Raw genomic sequence first — 13,261 nt, forward strand, 5'->3', positions numbered from 1 at the left:
TGTCTACCTCTTCCACTTTTCTGACCTAATTTTAGCTGGCTTTAGGACTCTATGTACTTTACCACTTTTAACCAGTGCTAACCAGTGCTTGTGCTCTCTCCCGTAAACATGGTCAAATTAGTGTATCCCCAATTGGCATATTTAATTTACTTATAAGTCACTAGAAAAGTGAACAACATATGCACTGGGCCTATAAATTGAATGCTACTTGTGGGCCTGCAGCACTGATTGTGCCACCCATCTAAGTAGCTCTTTAACCATGTCTCAGGCCTGCCATTGCAGAGCCTGTATGTGTAGTTTTGCACTGTCATGTCAGCCTGGAAAAATAACCCATTGTTAAGCCCAAACCTTTGCTTTACATACATATGAGTCACCCCTAAGTTAGGACCTGGACAAACCAGAGGGCAGGGTGCAATGTGTTTAAAAGGCAGGACATGTACTTTTGAAGTTTTATATGTCCTGGTAGTGAAAAATTCCCAACATTGCTTTTCATTGCAGCAAGGCCTATCCCTCCCAAGGGATAACATTGGAATAAGCTTATTAAATCTTCTGAGTGTAATTCACAATCTGGAGGAGAGAAACGTTTCAAATTTGGTGTCTCTGGAATCACAATTTAAAATCACAATTTATGGTGAAGCCGAATTTTAAAGTACAATTATGAAAATGCCACTTTTAGAAAGTTGGCATTTTTATTTAACCCATTTAATGCCTGCTGCTTGTCTCTGATGCCCTGTTTGAGGTGGGTGACAGCTGGGCTTTGTGTATTCCCCTAGACAGCCACACACAATTGGAGCATAGATGTAACTTGATGAGCTTTGTTGGGCCATCCTGGCAGGATGGGAGGGTACAGCTGGCCACAGCCTCACTTACACCTGAATAAGCTGTGTTCTGTCCCCACACAAAGTGCTGCATTAATACCTGTACTGAGTTTGGAATCAGGGCAGGAAGGGCAGGACCTCTGTGCTTTTCAAAGACCTGTCTTTAAAGTCTCCCCTACTTCAAAGGCCCGTCTGGATATAAGTACCGGACCTCTGACACCACCATCACAGTACACTTCTGGACCTGTGAATACTCTGCCAAGAAGAAGGACTTATGTGCTGCTGAAGACCTGCCACTTTACTGGACTGCTGCTTTGTGGAGTGCTGCCTTGTTGTGCTGCCCTCCTGCTAGCTGTTCCCCTGCTTGGATGAGAAGGACTGGATCTGCATCACTTGAACCCAGAATGATTCCAAGAGTTAATCTGCTGGCCTCCTGGTGTGAGGGTTCAGGGGCATAACAGACTTCCAGCCATCATGCACCTGGACTCTGCCATCTGTGAGTCTATACTGCCAAAAGGTGCCACCACAGCCCTGAAACCTTGGAAGTGGATCTAAGGTGCTTGCTCCAGTGAAACCAACATATCCTCTCCTGCAAGAGCAGAAATGACGCATTGCAGCTGGTGCACGAACATCATCTTCACTCCATGGGTCAGAACTGGCACAACAAGGATTGCATCTGCACTGTACCTCACATCTGAAAACAAGCACATCAGCATTGGTACCAACACTGAAATGTTTTTCTCTGCAAAGATCCTCGTCAACTGCAGCCTTGACAATGATGCCAAAACTCTGCATCGCAGCCTCTGCGCTCATCGAAACCAATGCATTGACTCAACTGCGCATCAGATCCTCAACCTCGATGCAGTAGGAACTAGCACCACAGTTTTATGCATTTCTGAATGGATGCAATGCTGCTGTTGCATGGGGAAAAGTGAAGCATTCCCTCAACTATATGATTCTGAATAATGTAACACTCAGAAACCCGGATTTAAAGTACTTTTGTTCAGCGGGCCACACTGGGTCCCTGAAGCCAACATGCACTCCATCACTCTCTGCCTGAAATGTTGCCTATTCTAGGTCTGGTGCGACCAGATTACCCAGCTTGGCACTTCTTGCTTGTAAGCGCTATTTTACACTTTAATCTTTAAAAAATTATATTTTAAATTCTTCTTATTTTGGATGTTTTATTTATTAAAATCAGGCTTATTTTTGTACCTTGACCTGGGATGGAATCTTTTTTTGTGTTTTTTTCACTGTTTTACTGTTTGAACTGTTGCAAAAATAGTTTATAGATTTCTTCATTGTTAAGCCTGACTGCTCTGTGCTAGGCTACCAGAGGGTGAACACAGGTTAAATTAGGGTGTGCCTGACACTTACCATGGTTAGGATTGTGATGGCTGCTTGACCAGGGATAATTTACCTTAGTCAACCAACAACCTAATTTCTATAATACATCCTATATGTTCTTTGAAGTGGACAGGCTCCTGTCAAGGGAAGAAAGTAGACATGTGCCAATTTAAAGTGTATGGGCAGTCACTGTGTCCTTCCTGGGTCCTTTTCCACCAGAGGTGTTGCTATAGGGAATTTTGTTTCGTAGCTAAGTGGGAAGGCATTTTTCTCTGTTGTGCCTTTGTCTTAGATTCCAGTGTCAGGGGACACTTAGCTCTATCACCTCTTCCTGCTGAATTCAATTGACAAATATTTTAGCAAGGCCAGACTAGGGCTATGAGAAAAAAATGTCAAGAACTGCCTTATACCAGTTTCACATATGAATCTCTAAAATCCACATCTACTTCTGCAAAACCTGGATAAATACCAGGGAGAATCCCATGTCAGTGTTCATGGGCCTCAACAACCAGTGCCAAGAATCGCAGAGCATGTGAGCTCAAATAAAAAAAAAACTGATTGCTGGCTTTCTTCTCTACAATCAATGAAAACTGAGTTCTGAGTTTCCAACCAACTTACCTTCCAAGTGACACCTTGAACTGCACTGTGGTTGCTACATTGAAAGTCAAGTGCTAAAGTGTTTTCTTGGTTTTCTTTTTGGGGTAAAAATAGTGCAGGGATCCTAAGACACCAGTATTACATGCCCTCAGGTCACACAATTGATTCTCAGTAGCGCCTGGGTGCCCCTGCCGCCCCTAAAACAAGTCCTCACAAGAGTCCTCTACATCTACATAGATACTCTGTGTCAATTCTAGTAAAGCAACATTGACATGAGTGTAAATATTGTATTGCAAAGGCTCCTGCTCTGAAGCACAAAAGCAAACTTCCTATCACAAGTAGAGTTTTGTGATGTTGTGAGCCTGAGGGCTGGCACCTGTGCTCATTAAAAAACACAGAATAATTGTGACACTTGTGCAATTTTAAACAACAGTAAACATTTAAGTGTCAATATCAGCAGCTTGTTGCAGCAGCAGGCGACTTATCCTGCTGCTATGTGTGCTGTTGAAGCGCAAGAAAAGACTCATGCCATTCAGCAGTACACAGGTTCTGTGCTCTGAAAGATGAACAAATAGTCCTGAAGAGGTTTACAACAAGCAGGTGTTAGACCTGACAGCCATAGGTGGTCTTCCCCAAACTTTTTGCCTGCCTCTCTCCACTTTTCTGACACTGCTTTTGATGACTTTAGGACTCTGCAAACTTTACCACTGCTAACCAGTTCTAAAGTGCATATGTTCTCTCCCTTAAACATGGTAACATTGGTTCATTCCCAATGTGCTTACTTGTAAGTCCCTAGTAAAGTGCACTGTATGTGTCCAGGGTCTGTAACTTGAATGTTACTAGTGGGCTTGCAGCACTGGGTGTGCCACACACGGAAAAAGCCCCTTAACCCTGTCTCAGGCCTGCCATTGCAAAGCCTGTGTGTGCAGTTTCACTGGCATTTTGACTTGGCATTTAAAAGTACTTGCCAAGCCTTAAACTCCTCTTTTTCTACATATGTCACCCCTAAGGTAGGCCCTAGTTAACCCATAGGGCAGGGTGCTATGCAGATAAGAAGTAGGACATGTTCATGTGTGTTTTATACGTCCTGGTAGTGGAAAACTCCTAAATTAATTTTCCACTACTGTGAGGCCTGCTCCTCTCATAGGATAGCATTAAGGCTACCCTCATATACTGTTTGAGTGGTAGATTCTGATCAGAAAGGGGTAACCAGGTCATATTTAGTATGGCCAGAATGGTAATAAAAAATCCTGTTTATTGGCGAGGTTGGATTTTATATTACTATTTTAGAAATGCCACTTTCAGAAATTGAGCATTTCTCTGCACTTAAAATCCATCTGTGCCTTATAGCCTGTCTCAAAAAACAACCCGCAGCCTGCCAAAAAATAACGCACAGCCGTTTTGCAACTGAGGAATCACCACATATTTGAGCCAGAACGACGCAGCCCGACCTCCTGAGTGAAAAATCGATGCAGCGCCTGCTTTGCAGCCGGAAATTTGACGCACAGCCTACCTGATCGATGCACAGCTGAACCGAAATGATGCAGCCCGACTTCCTGAGTGAAGAATCAACGTAGCACCTGCAGTGCAACAGAAAATTTGATGCATAGCTTACCAGATCAAACCAACACCTGTGACTTTGTCCAGCACGCCCAGGATTTTCCCTGCATTGACTCTGGGTGTCAAAAAGATCCCTGCATCGCAGTGAGGAACTAAGACTGTTTGCTGGAAATCGACGCAAAGCTCCTTGCAGTGTGGAAAGAAACAACGCATTGTCTGTGCCATGTCGGAAAACCCGATGTGCACCCTATTTTTTCAATCATCTCCTCCTCGGCGGTCTCCGTACATGTTACTTTTGATGCAAACCAGGTATTTTGTGCAAACAAGAGACATCTGTTGATTTCTAAGATTGAAGACTCTTTTCAATTCTGCAAAAGTGATATCTCAACTTGTACTTATTGAATCTTTATCGTTTTGACCTAAATTTAACCAGATAAATAACTTATAATTTTCTAAACATGTGTGGTGTATTTTTGTGATGTTTTCCCAAATTTATTGCGCAAATAAATTACACCTTGCCTTCTAAGTTAAGCCTGACTACTCAGTGCCAAGCTACCAGAGGGTGAGCACAGGACAATTTAGATTGTGTGTGACTTACCCTGACTAGGATTGTGGTCCCTACTTAGACAAGGGTGTATACCTCTGCCAACTAGAGACCCCATTTCTAACAGTAGGTGACTGGTCAGTCTGTAGAATAGAGCATTTGCAACAGATTCCGAAAGTACAGAAAACTGCAACTCATTTATCCCAGTATGTGAGAAACATTGTAGCACTGCATCTCCTTTTTCTCTGTCTAGACCGAAGTGATATTTCAAATCCAGGGATACTGGCTTTTTAATAGAGTATGCACTCTTCTTGCAGCTTTTCTAATATTTCAGGTTCTATGAGCCTTCACAACACTGCTCATGCATGTCTTGTATGTTTTCCAAAATACTGAAAAAGATCAAAATATTGTCTATTTAGAGGACCACATAATGCCAAATGAACCCCTGACCACCACATTAATAAGTGATATGTTACAGGAGATTTACAAAGACCAAAAGGCTGAATTTCATAGTCAAAAAGTTGGTAATGAAGCAGTCTTTCTCAACAGAAGTCACACATTTTGGTTTAAGGTGACAGCAGTGCTGTAAGATGTAGCCAAATGTTGGTGAATGCTAACTCTGGAATGCTCTATTGGCCCAAACTGTACTTTTAACTTAAACTGGGCCTGTGGACCGAGTGTAAAGGTGATCTACGTTGACTACGATTGCCTCAGAGAACACAATATAACGTCACCTTTAAGCATCCCATAAACATCTCCGTGGAGAGGTGTGAGAGTTCTCCAACTGCGAAGCATGCATTTCTCTGTCAGATTTCAGTGCTATAGTTATTTCCTTAGATCGGGATCTGTGCTAACACTACCAGGCCCTTTGGGCCTTTTTCTTCATACCGCTTTTCTCGATCACCGTCCTTGAATACTGAATCACAGTGCAGTGCTGTTTACTTTATGTTTGTGTGATTGCCCTATGCTTAGTTCAATTTCTAGTGGGCACTTGCCTGATAGTGGAATTTATTGGAAACTTTCCTGGGCTTCGAATGTGATTGGGTCCTGATGTGCGTGTGAGGTTCCTTCGCGAATCCATATTCTGTCTTGATGTTTGTCTCATGTAAGGATAGTCCCGAGAGATGACAGGTCGATTATCCTTGTCCAAAGACTATGAACCATGGAAACGTATTATCTTATAACAGTTGCATAATAAACATGAATTGTTTTTAATATAGTCAGTGTATCAATCCTTACATGTGTTGCACATTTTTACCCTATGTTTGTTTAAAATAATGGAATTTTTCTCACTTTCACCGAGGACATTTGTAATGTATTGGCTATCCTCAAATTGCTATTTATTTTGAATAGGGGTTACTATGTAAAATTTATAATATGTCTGCTTCCCTGGCGTTTAACTTTTTTCAAAATATCCTTCCCACTGAATTTCATATTCCGATCATTATAGTTACCTTAATATTTAAATCCAAATGGGGCTTGCGGGTATCAACAAGATAGCAAATAATCAAATGAATTGTTTTCTCTGGGAAATTTCATTTGGTATGTGGAATAAATTGAAGAGTCCCAGCCATTACTGTTAATACTGTATAAGTCAGTCCTCCCAAGTAGATAGTTGTGCCATCGAATTGACCTGCACCTCACTGATGAGGTCCAACATGGCTGAAAATTGTCTGGGGTTGCTCATTTGGTCATTGTCTGTAGTGCCACAGACTAGCTAATCCAACCTGGATTGAGTTTGTCCCTGAGTGATTCCTAATGCCTGTGATGAACTCAAGACCCCGTCCATCAGACCTTGTGGCTACTTAAGGGCCTGATTTAGAGTTTGGTGGAGGGGGTTACTCCGTTACAACCTGACGGATATCCCATCCTCCATATTACTGTACCATTATAGACTATGGAGATCGTAATAGGGTGGGCAGGATATCCGTCACATTTGAGACACAGTAACACATTCCCCAAACTCTCAATCAGGTTATAAGTCTCCCTAAGTAGCAGGGTACTCCCAGCTGTGTCCCCTAAGTTCATTGTACCATATACACCACATGAATCAAGGTGCAAATCACTGATGAGGTACCTTAAGGCCAAAAATGGCCTGAGATCATGTCTTCCTGCTTAAATAGGACCTGCTCTTGCATTTTCTTTTGGACCATCCCTTTGGGAGGGGACCAGGCCTGGTTTGCATTTCATTTGTCCTTGTCTGTAGTGGCACAAACAAGATAACATTAATCAACATTACCAAAATCTGTTAATAGTGTGCTTTCCTCTTGAATGCGATTTCATTCATTGTAAATATGTGCAGAGATGTTTAATATAATTTAAATAAAAAGTTGTATAGGTCATTAAATTCACCCTATAATGTAAAATGCAATAAATAAAAATTAATATTGGGTTGTATTTGCTCGGTTTTAGTCACTTTTGCATACCTCTAAGTACCTTTGGAATGTATTTTAAGAATCGTTTATTAGTGCAAAGCATATTATGCCTTTTTCTTTGGAACGAATAATATAGTACTATAAAGGACATACCATTCTCATATATATTCTTCTTGGCAATTTAATCAAAGAAAAGAGGTTTCAGTCATTTGACATTTACTTATGGTAATGAAACTAGTTTAGCTTATGCGAAATCCTTAAGCTCATAGCCTTAGCATCATTCTGTACATCGAAAAATTAAGTGGCTGCGTCGGGGTTCTTTTTGGCACCATATCAAGAATATCAGATGTCTATCTCGAAACTCATAATTACTTTGAAAAGTTTAACAGCCTTTGTTTTTGCCATCATGTATTTGAGAAAAAAACTGCGGGCAGGTTGGAGCTTCTGGTAGCATGTATATTTCTAGTTCATAAGCTTAAAACTGAAATTCCACCTAGAGTCGCTTTCTGCGGATTGCTGGTTCTTGTTACTTGTCATGCTGGTCCCCGTCTCAGGAGACTCTAAATATTAGAGCTGGATCAGAGTGATATAATACTGTGTCAGCAAGTGTGCGTTGAAAATCGCGGGATTGTCTATCCAAACAACAAGCCTTGCAAAAAAAAGAATAAACTTGCTCTTTTATAGTGTTGCAGACTGCAGGCTGCATTGTGCTGAGAAATTCATCCTTGATAATGCAAGGAAAATCAGGGTGTTAACAAGTAAATCAACTTGCTAAGACAGAAACTATAGGCAAGGCACTATGCACTCAGAAGCCATGTACATCCATGTGTGTCGTTTTTTAATGGAAAAAATATTTGAAAAATAGCAATTCCATGTAGAGACTTCAGGGTTGCAAAAATGTACATTTGAAGGCAACCCGTGTTTGGAAATCGACATTTTGAGTACCATATGACGTTAAAGGCCTCTAGCCCTCTCCAGAACACCTGTTTATTTATCAAAGCCATGCCGCTATTAAAGGCTCGTAATTCGCAATACATGTTAAACATTTACCGTATTTTTTTAAAGGCGCGCTCCATTCATAGAAACCCATACACTAAATCTATTACTTTTGTCAAAGTTTTTACAAAGAAAACTGATGTTTTTGTTCTGATTTGGAGTGTGGCGTACGGGTAATCCTTCACAAATGTGACAGGTATCTAACTACAAGTGCTGTTATCCTATAGCACGTGTAATAAGGCAGAGGGGATGGCAGCAGCCACCCTTTCTACAAGTGCATTATATTCTAATGCACCAGTGTGAGAAATTGGGTTGCCCTACTCAAGCATCAACCGCAGTCCTTGTCAGGGTGAAGCACAAGCCAACCCCAAAGTAACCAGTGCTCAGCCCTTCTGGTAGCTTGGCAGAGAGCTGTCAGGCCAAACTTAAAGGCAATGTGTGAAGTATTTGTGCAACACTTCAAACAATAATAAAGTGAAAACACCACACAAAAAGGACCCCATGCAAAGTTAGAAAAATAAAACTTTCTTTTAATAAATAAAACAAGATTGAAAGTCAAAATTCCAATTAATAGAAGGGAATATTAATTGTGAAAGATTTTGTTGAAAATAGTGCCAAAAATACAAAAAGCACCAACTGTGAATATCTGATTACCCTAGACTGGGACAAAGTCGCTAGTTCAGGCTGACTACAATGGAGCACAGGCTGTCTACAGAGACCAAGTTAGGCTCGGTGAACAGAGAAACTGGTTGCGGAGTGTTGTGAGGATCTGTGTCAAAGATTGGGATTGGGATGCACCCCTGAGCCATCGCCAGTGGTTGAGATTATTTCAAGCATTGAATCAGCGTGTTTTTGTATTTGTTGCTCTAAGTGCAGTGGGTATGCACAGGCATGTGCCTTGGGGTCACTGTGCTGCCAGGATATAGTTTTACCTGTCTTAAGAGCCCTAACTAGGGTGAAACCCATCCTAGGTTGCTTGTGTTCTGGTTCAGGGAGGACCTGGCCTGCAGTTCGGTCTGGACTGTTCCCTTGAGGAGCAGGGTCAAGCCTTATTTGCATATGTCTGGGTCCAAGCTGAGGTGGCATAGTGGGCAAAAATGATGGCTTGGAATGCGGCCAGAGAAATCGCCAGTGGCTGAGATGAATTTAAGCATTTTATCCATCACTGTGTTGTTTTTGCATTTTCTGCCCTAAGTGTGTCAGTTATGCCCAGATGTGGTGAGGAACCAGGAAAGATTAGACCCCCACCCGGGGTCTCCTTCCCAGCGGTGGAGGGACACCCTTTATGTCCTCAGGGTCAATTTAGCAGAGAGTTCACAAATCAGACGGAGTCACCAACTGGAGGAATAAAGAGAAGTTTATTACATGGATTATAGCTCGAGCTAATACAGAGTCCCAGGACAGTCAAGTGACTATCCTACGGAGGCTGCCCATTCACTCTGGGGCACCCAACCTTATATACACACAAAACTGCTTAGTCAGAGGACAACTCCACCCCTATCGTATTCAAGGTCCTCTGCGGTCTTCAGAATATTTCAGGGATACACATGTGGTGGGAGAAGGTATAGATGCAGCTGGCAGAAGGTGGCAACGACCTGCACAAACTTGTTCTGGCCGTTACTGATTAAGCACGACTATTCTCGGAACTGTAATTGGAAAAAGTAATATGGCAGCGATAAGCAGATTGCAGCCCAAGGCTGCGAGCACAAGGTCAATCATCAAAGTTCAGGAGGTTTGTCGAGCACATGGCAACATAATAAAGTTAAACAGATGCCTAGCAGCTATGGTGTATGATTAACTTTATGTACATTTTCTCAATCCCTCCTTTTGCCATTGTGAGGCAAGTTTGACCGTCATTCAGTGTCTATGTTAATGGACATAAGGTCTTTTATCTCCTGCTCAAGGGACAGCATAACGGTGTGTTGAGGAGGGCGAACAGGCCAGGGGGCAAGGGATGCCATACAGCAACCGCACAAAGCAGGTAGGCACTGTACACAAAGACAACAGGTGAGGAATACAGCAGCAAGCACAAAAAGGAATATCAGTATCTTCCAGCCCCATTGGGAAATCAAGCCCCAAAACCAGTCGGTCAAGGACCATGTTCCTTCGTCTTGGTGTATTGTGGAAGCTATCATATGCAACCTTTGAATAGCTTTATACACTGAAGGGGCATTGTCTGGTGTATAAATGCAGCAGCTCGATCTGATCAAAGTAAAAACTCCACCACGGTCTGCCAAGATAATGTCAAGAACCATTCTGTTTTGAAGAGTAACAAGGCGGTCAGCAGCGAGCTCTGCAGTGATGTTACTCAGAGCTCCTGCTGTTTCATTTATTGTTGCTTCCACGACTCGTGTGAGATGTCTAATATCCCTACTGTTCATCATAGGGCCCCAAAATGGAAGGACTCCTTTAAAGTAGTCCAATGCTTCTTGTGCTGAGGTATCTTCTGCAGATATTACCCCTCTCCGAGTCCTGTGGTGTTGAGGGCCAGCTGTGTAAGTTGGTGGTAGTAACCAAGCAATGTAACACATGCCGGTCCAGGTGGGTACCAAGGAGGTGTAGGCATTATTACCACAAACAAAATATGAGTTTCGTGATGGTATCATGGTAGGCCAATTAGTTCCATTCAATATTACTGTAGCATTACAGTTACTGGCACCTACACTTCTATTACCACTTTTCTGAAAACAAAGTGGAGCCTTGACCTGTGTTACAAAAAATCTTCAGCCAATCCGGGGTATGGTATTAAAGGATAAAAAATATATGTCAGTAGACCTATTTCGTCGGTCAGCATATTCTGACTTTTCTTCCTTTGTTCCATAAACTCTCGTTCCAGTGGGCCAGCATAACCGGTATAGGTGGGTGACCAATAGTCCAGAATTAGTAGCATCCATTGAGGTAGCCCAAATGGCTGATAGTTCATACCAGACGCTGCAGGAGCCATCAAAAGAAAAAGGGAATGCAATATATGGCAACCTTCTTTGCACGGAACTCGGTAGCAAGCCACATATCCAACAATTTGTTCTATTTACAGCCAGCTGATGTTAATGTAACATAGATATGAAGGTATTGTTTTCATATTCCTTACGTCGTCCTTCCTCATGGGGTGGTAAGGAAACATGGCTGTGTTCTGGAGGCAGTGGCGTAGTTGGTGAGATCTGAGTCAGAATCATGTATTATCCACCCAATGCAGGACAGAAGTATCAAAAATAGTATCGTTATGGTGACACAAGCGATACGTGGGCCTAATAGTCTTTTAAAATTACTTATTTTCTTCTTTTTCCTCTTGCCTTCTTGTATAACATCCACTTCTCTTTATTGCTTGTCCCACTAGCAGTTCAGTCCAACCTAGGTGCTGCCCGTGACTGGTGGTTGCTTCACAGTGGGGTGATTCCAGCAGTCCCATTGACACACTCTGGTCCGCCCGACAGTCAAAATCACGGCCCTGCAGCTATCGTCAGACTTAATACAGGGGACAAGCAATCAGTTCCTTGTTCATTTTCTTATTTTCGTGGGCGGAAATCGTATCTTGTGGACTGTGGTATGGTATGGTCAGGAAACAATTGTTCAGTGTGACCTAAATCTGAGGGAACCTCCTGGAGCACACTGTCGTTCTGTTTTTTCTCACTCCGCGTAGTGTTGCTGAAATGGTCCTCAGTCATCGAGTGGTCACCACTTTTTATTTCATCAGAGGGTACGAGTAGGGGTACTTTCTTACAGTGGGATGCATGTATCCAATTCTTAGCTCACTCGACTTTAACTGCTGTTCGAGTAGCAAGGAGGACTTGTCGCGGACCTTTCCATCGAGGTTCGAGACTCTTTCCGCTGGAAATTCTTTGTGAGGACCCAGTCTCCAGGTAGTATCTTGTGGCCAGGATCAGTGGATACAGATGGGAGTGCTTCACGCACCTGTTGGTGAATAGAATGCAAAGAATTAGTGAGTTCTTTTAAAAGTCCATCAAAACAGGATGTTCTAGTTCTGAGTACTTGTGAGGTCGAGGGACCCCCCCAGACATTTGCTGGCTTACCCATCACTATCTCATGGGGTGACAACCCTGATCTAGAGTGAGGCATCATCCTGACAGACATTAAAGCCAGGGGCAACGCGTCCGGCCACCGTATACCGCATTCTGCGCATATTTTTGACATCTTCAATTTAAGTGTTCCATTATATTTTTCAACTAGTCCTGCTGATTGGGGGTGGCTAGCTGCATGAAACTTCTGGCGGAGGCCCAACCCTTCACACACCCTTTTCATCACCTGCCCTACAAAATGACTCCCATTATCTGACCAGACACACCTTGGGACCCCAAACCGTGGGAAGAACTCCTTCAGAAGTACCTTTGCAGTGGTAAGGGCAGTATTATCTTTAGTAGGGTAAGCTTCTACCCACTTACTAAACATACAGACAACAACTAGGACATATTTCAAGTTGTTACACCTTTCCATCTCAATATAATCCATTTGTAGTACTTCAAAGGGATACGTTGGTGGGGAAAAATGCCCAGCGGGGACTGAGGCACCCTTCCCTATGTTATGTTGTAAACAAATCATGCAGGATTGAACCAGTTGGTCAGCTACTCTTCTGATATTTTTATTAGACCAAACCGGATCAAGCAAATCACAAATGCTTTTCGCACTAACGTGTGCAGGACCATGGGCCATAGTCACTACTGGCAGAACGAATGCATCGGGTAACATCCATCTTTCCCTCTGTGACAGATCTGTCCAGCACAGCGTATTTTCATCTAACTTGGCCTTCCCTTCTTCCCATTCCTTTCTCTCCTGTTCAGTTGCCTCATCCTGTATCTTCCTGACACTCTCTACCGTGTTCCCAAATATTTCATGGGGACGAACCTTCTCTGTACTAACTACCACATACATGTGTCCTGTCTTTGCATACGCTGTATCTTTTGCTGTCTGATTGGCTAGGGCGTTGCCCTGTCCAGTTTCATCTGTCACCTTTTTGTGTGCACTACACTTCATGATAGCCATTGTTTGGGCAACGCCAGGGCAGAAAGTAA

Source organism: Pleurodeles waltl, chromosome 5 (assembly GCF_031143425.1).
Source record: "Pleurodeles waltl isolate 20211129_DDA chromosome 5, aPleWal1.hap1.20221129, whole genome shotgun sequence".
Taxonomy (NCBI): Eukaryota; Metazoa; Chordata; class Amphibia; order Caudata; family Salamandridae; genus Pleurodeles; species Pleurodeles waltl.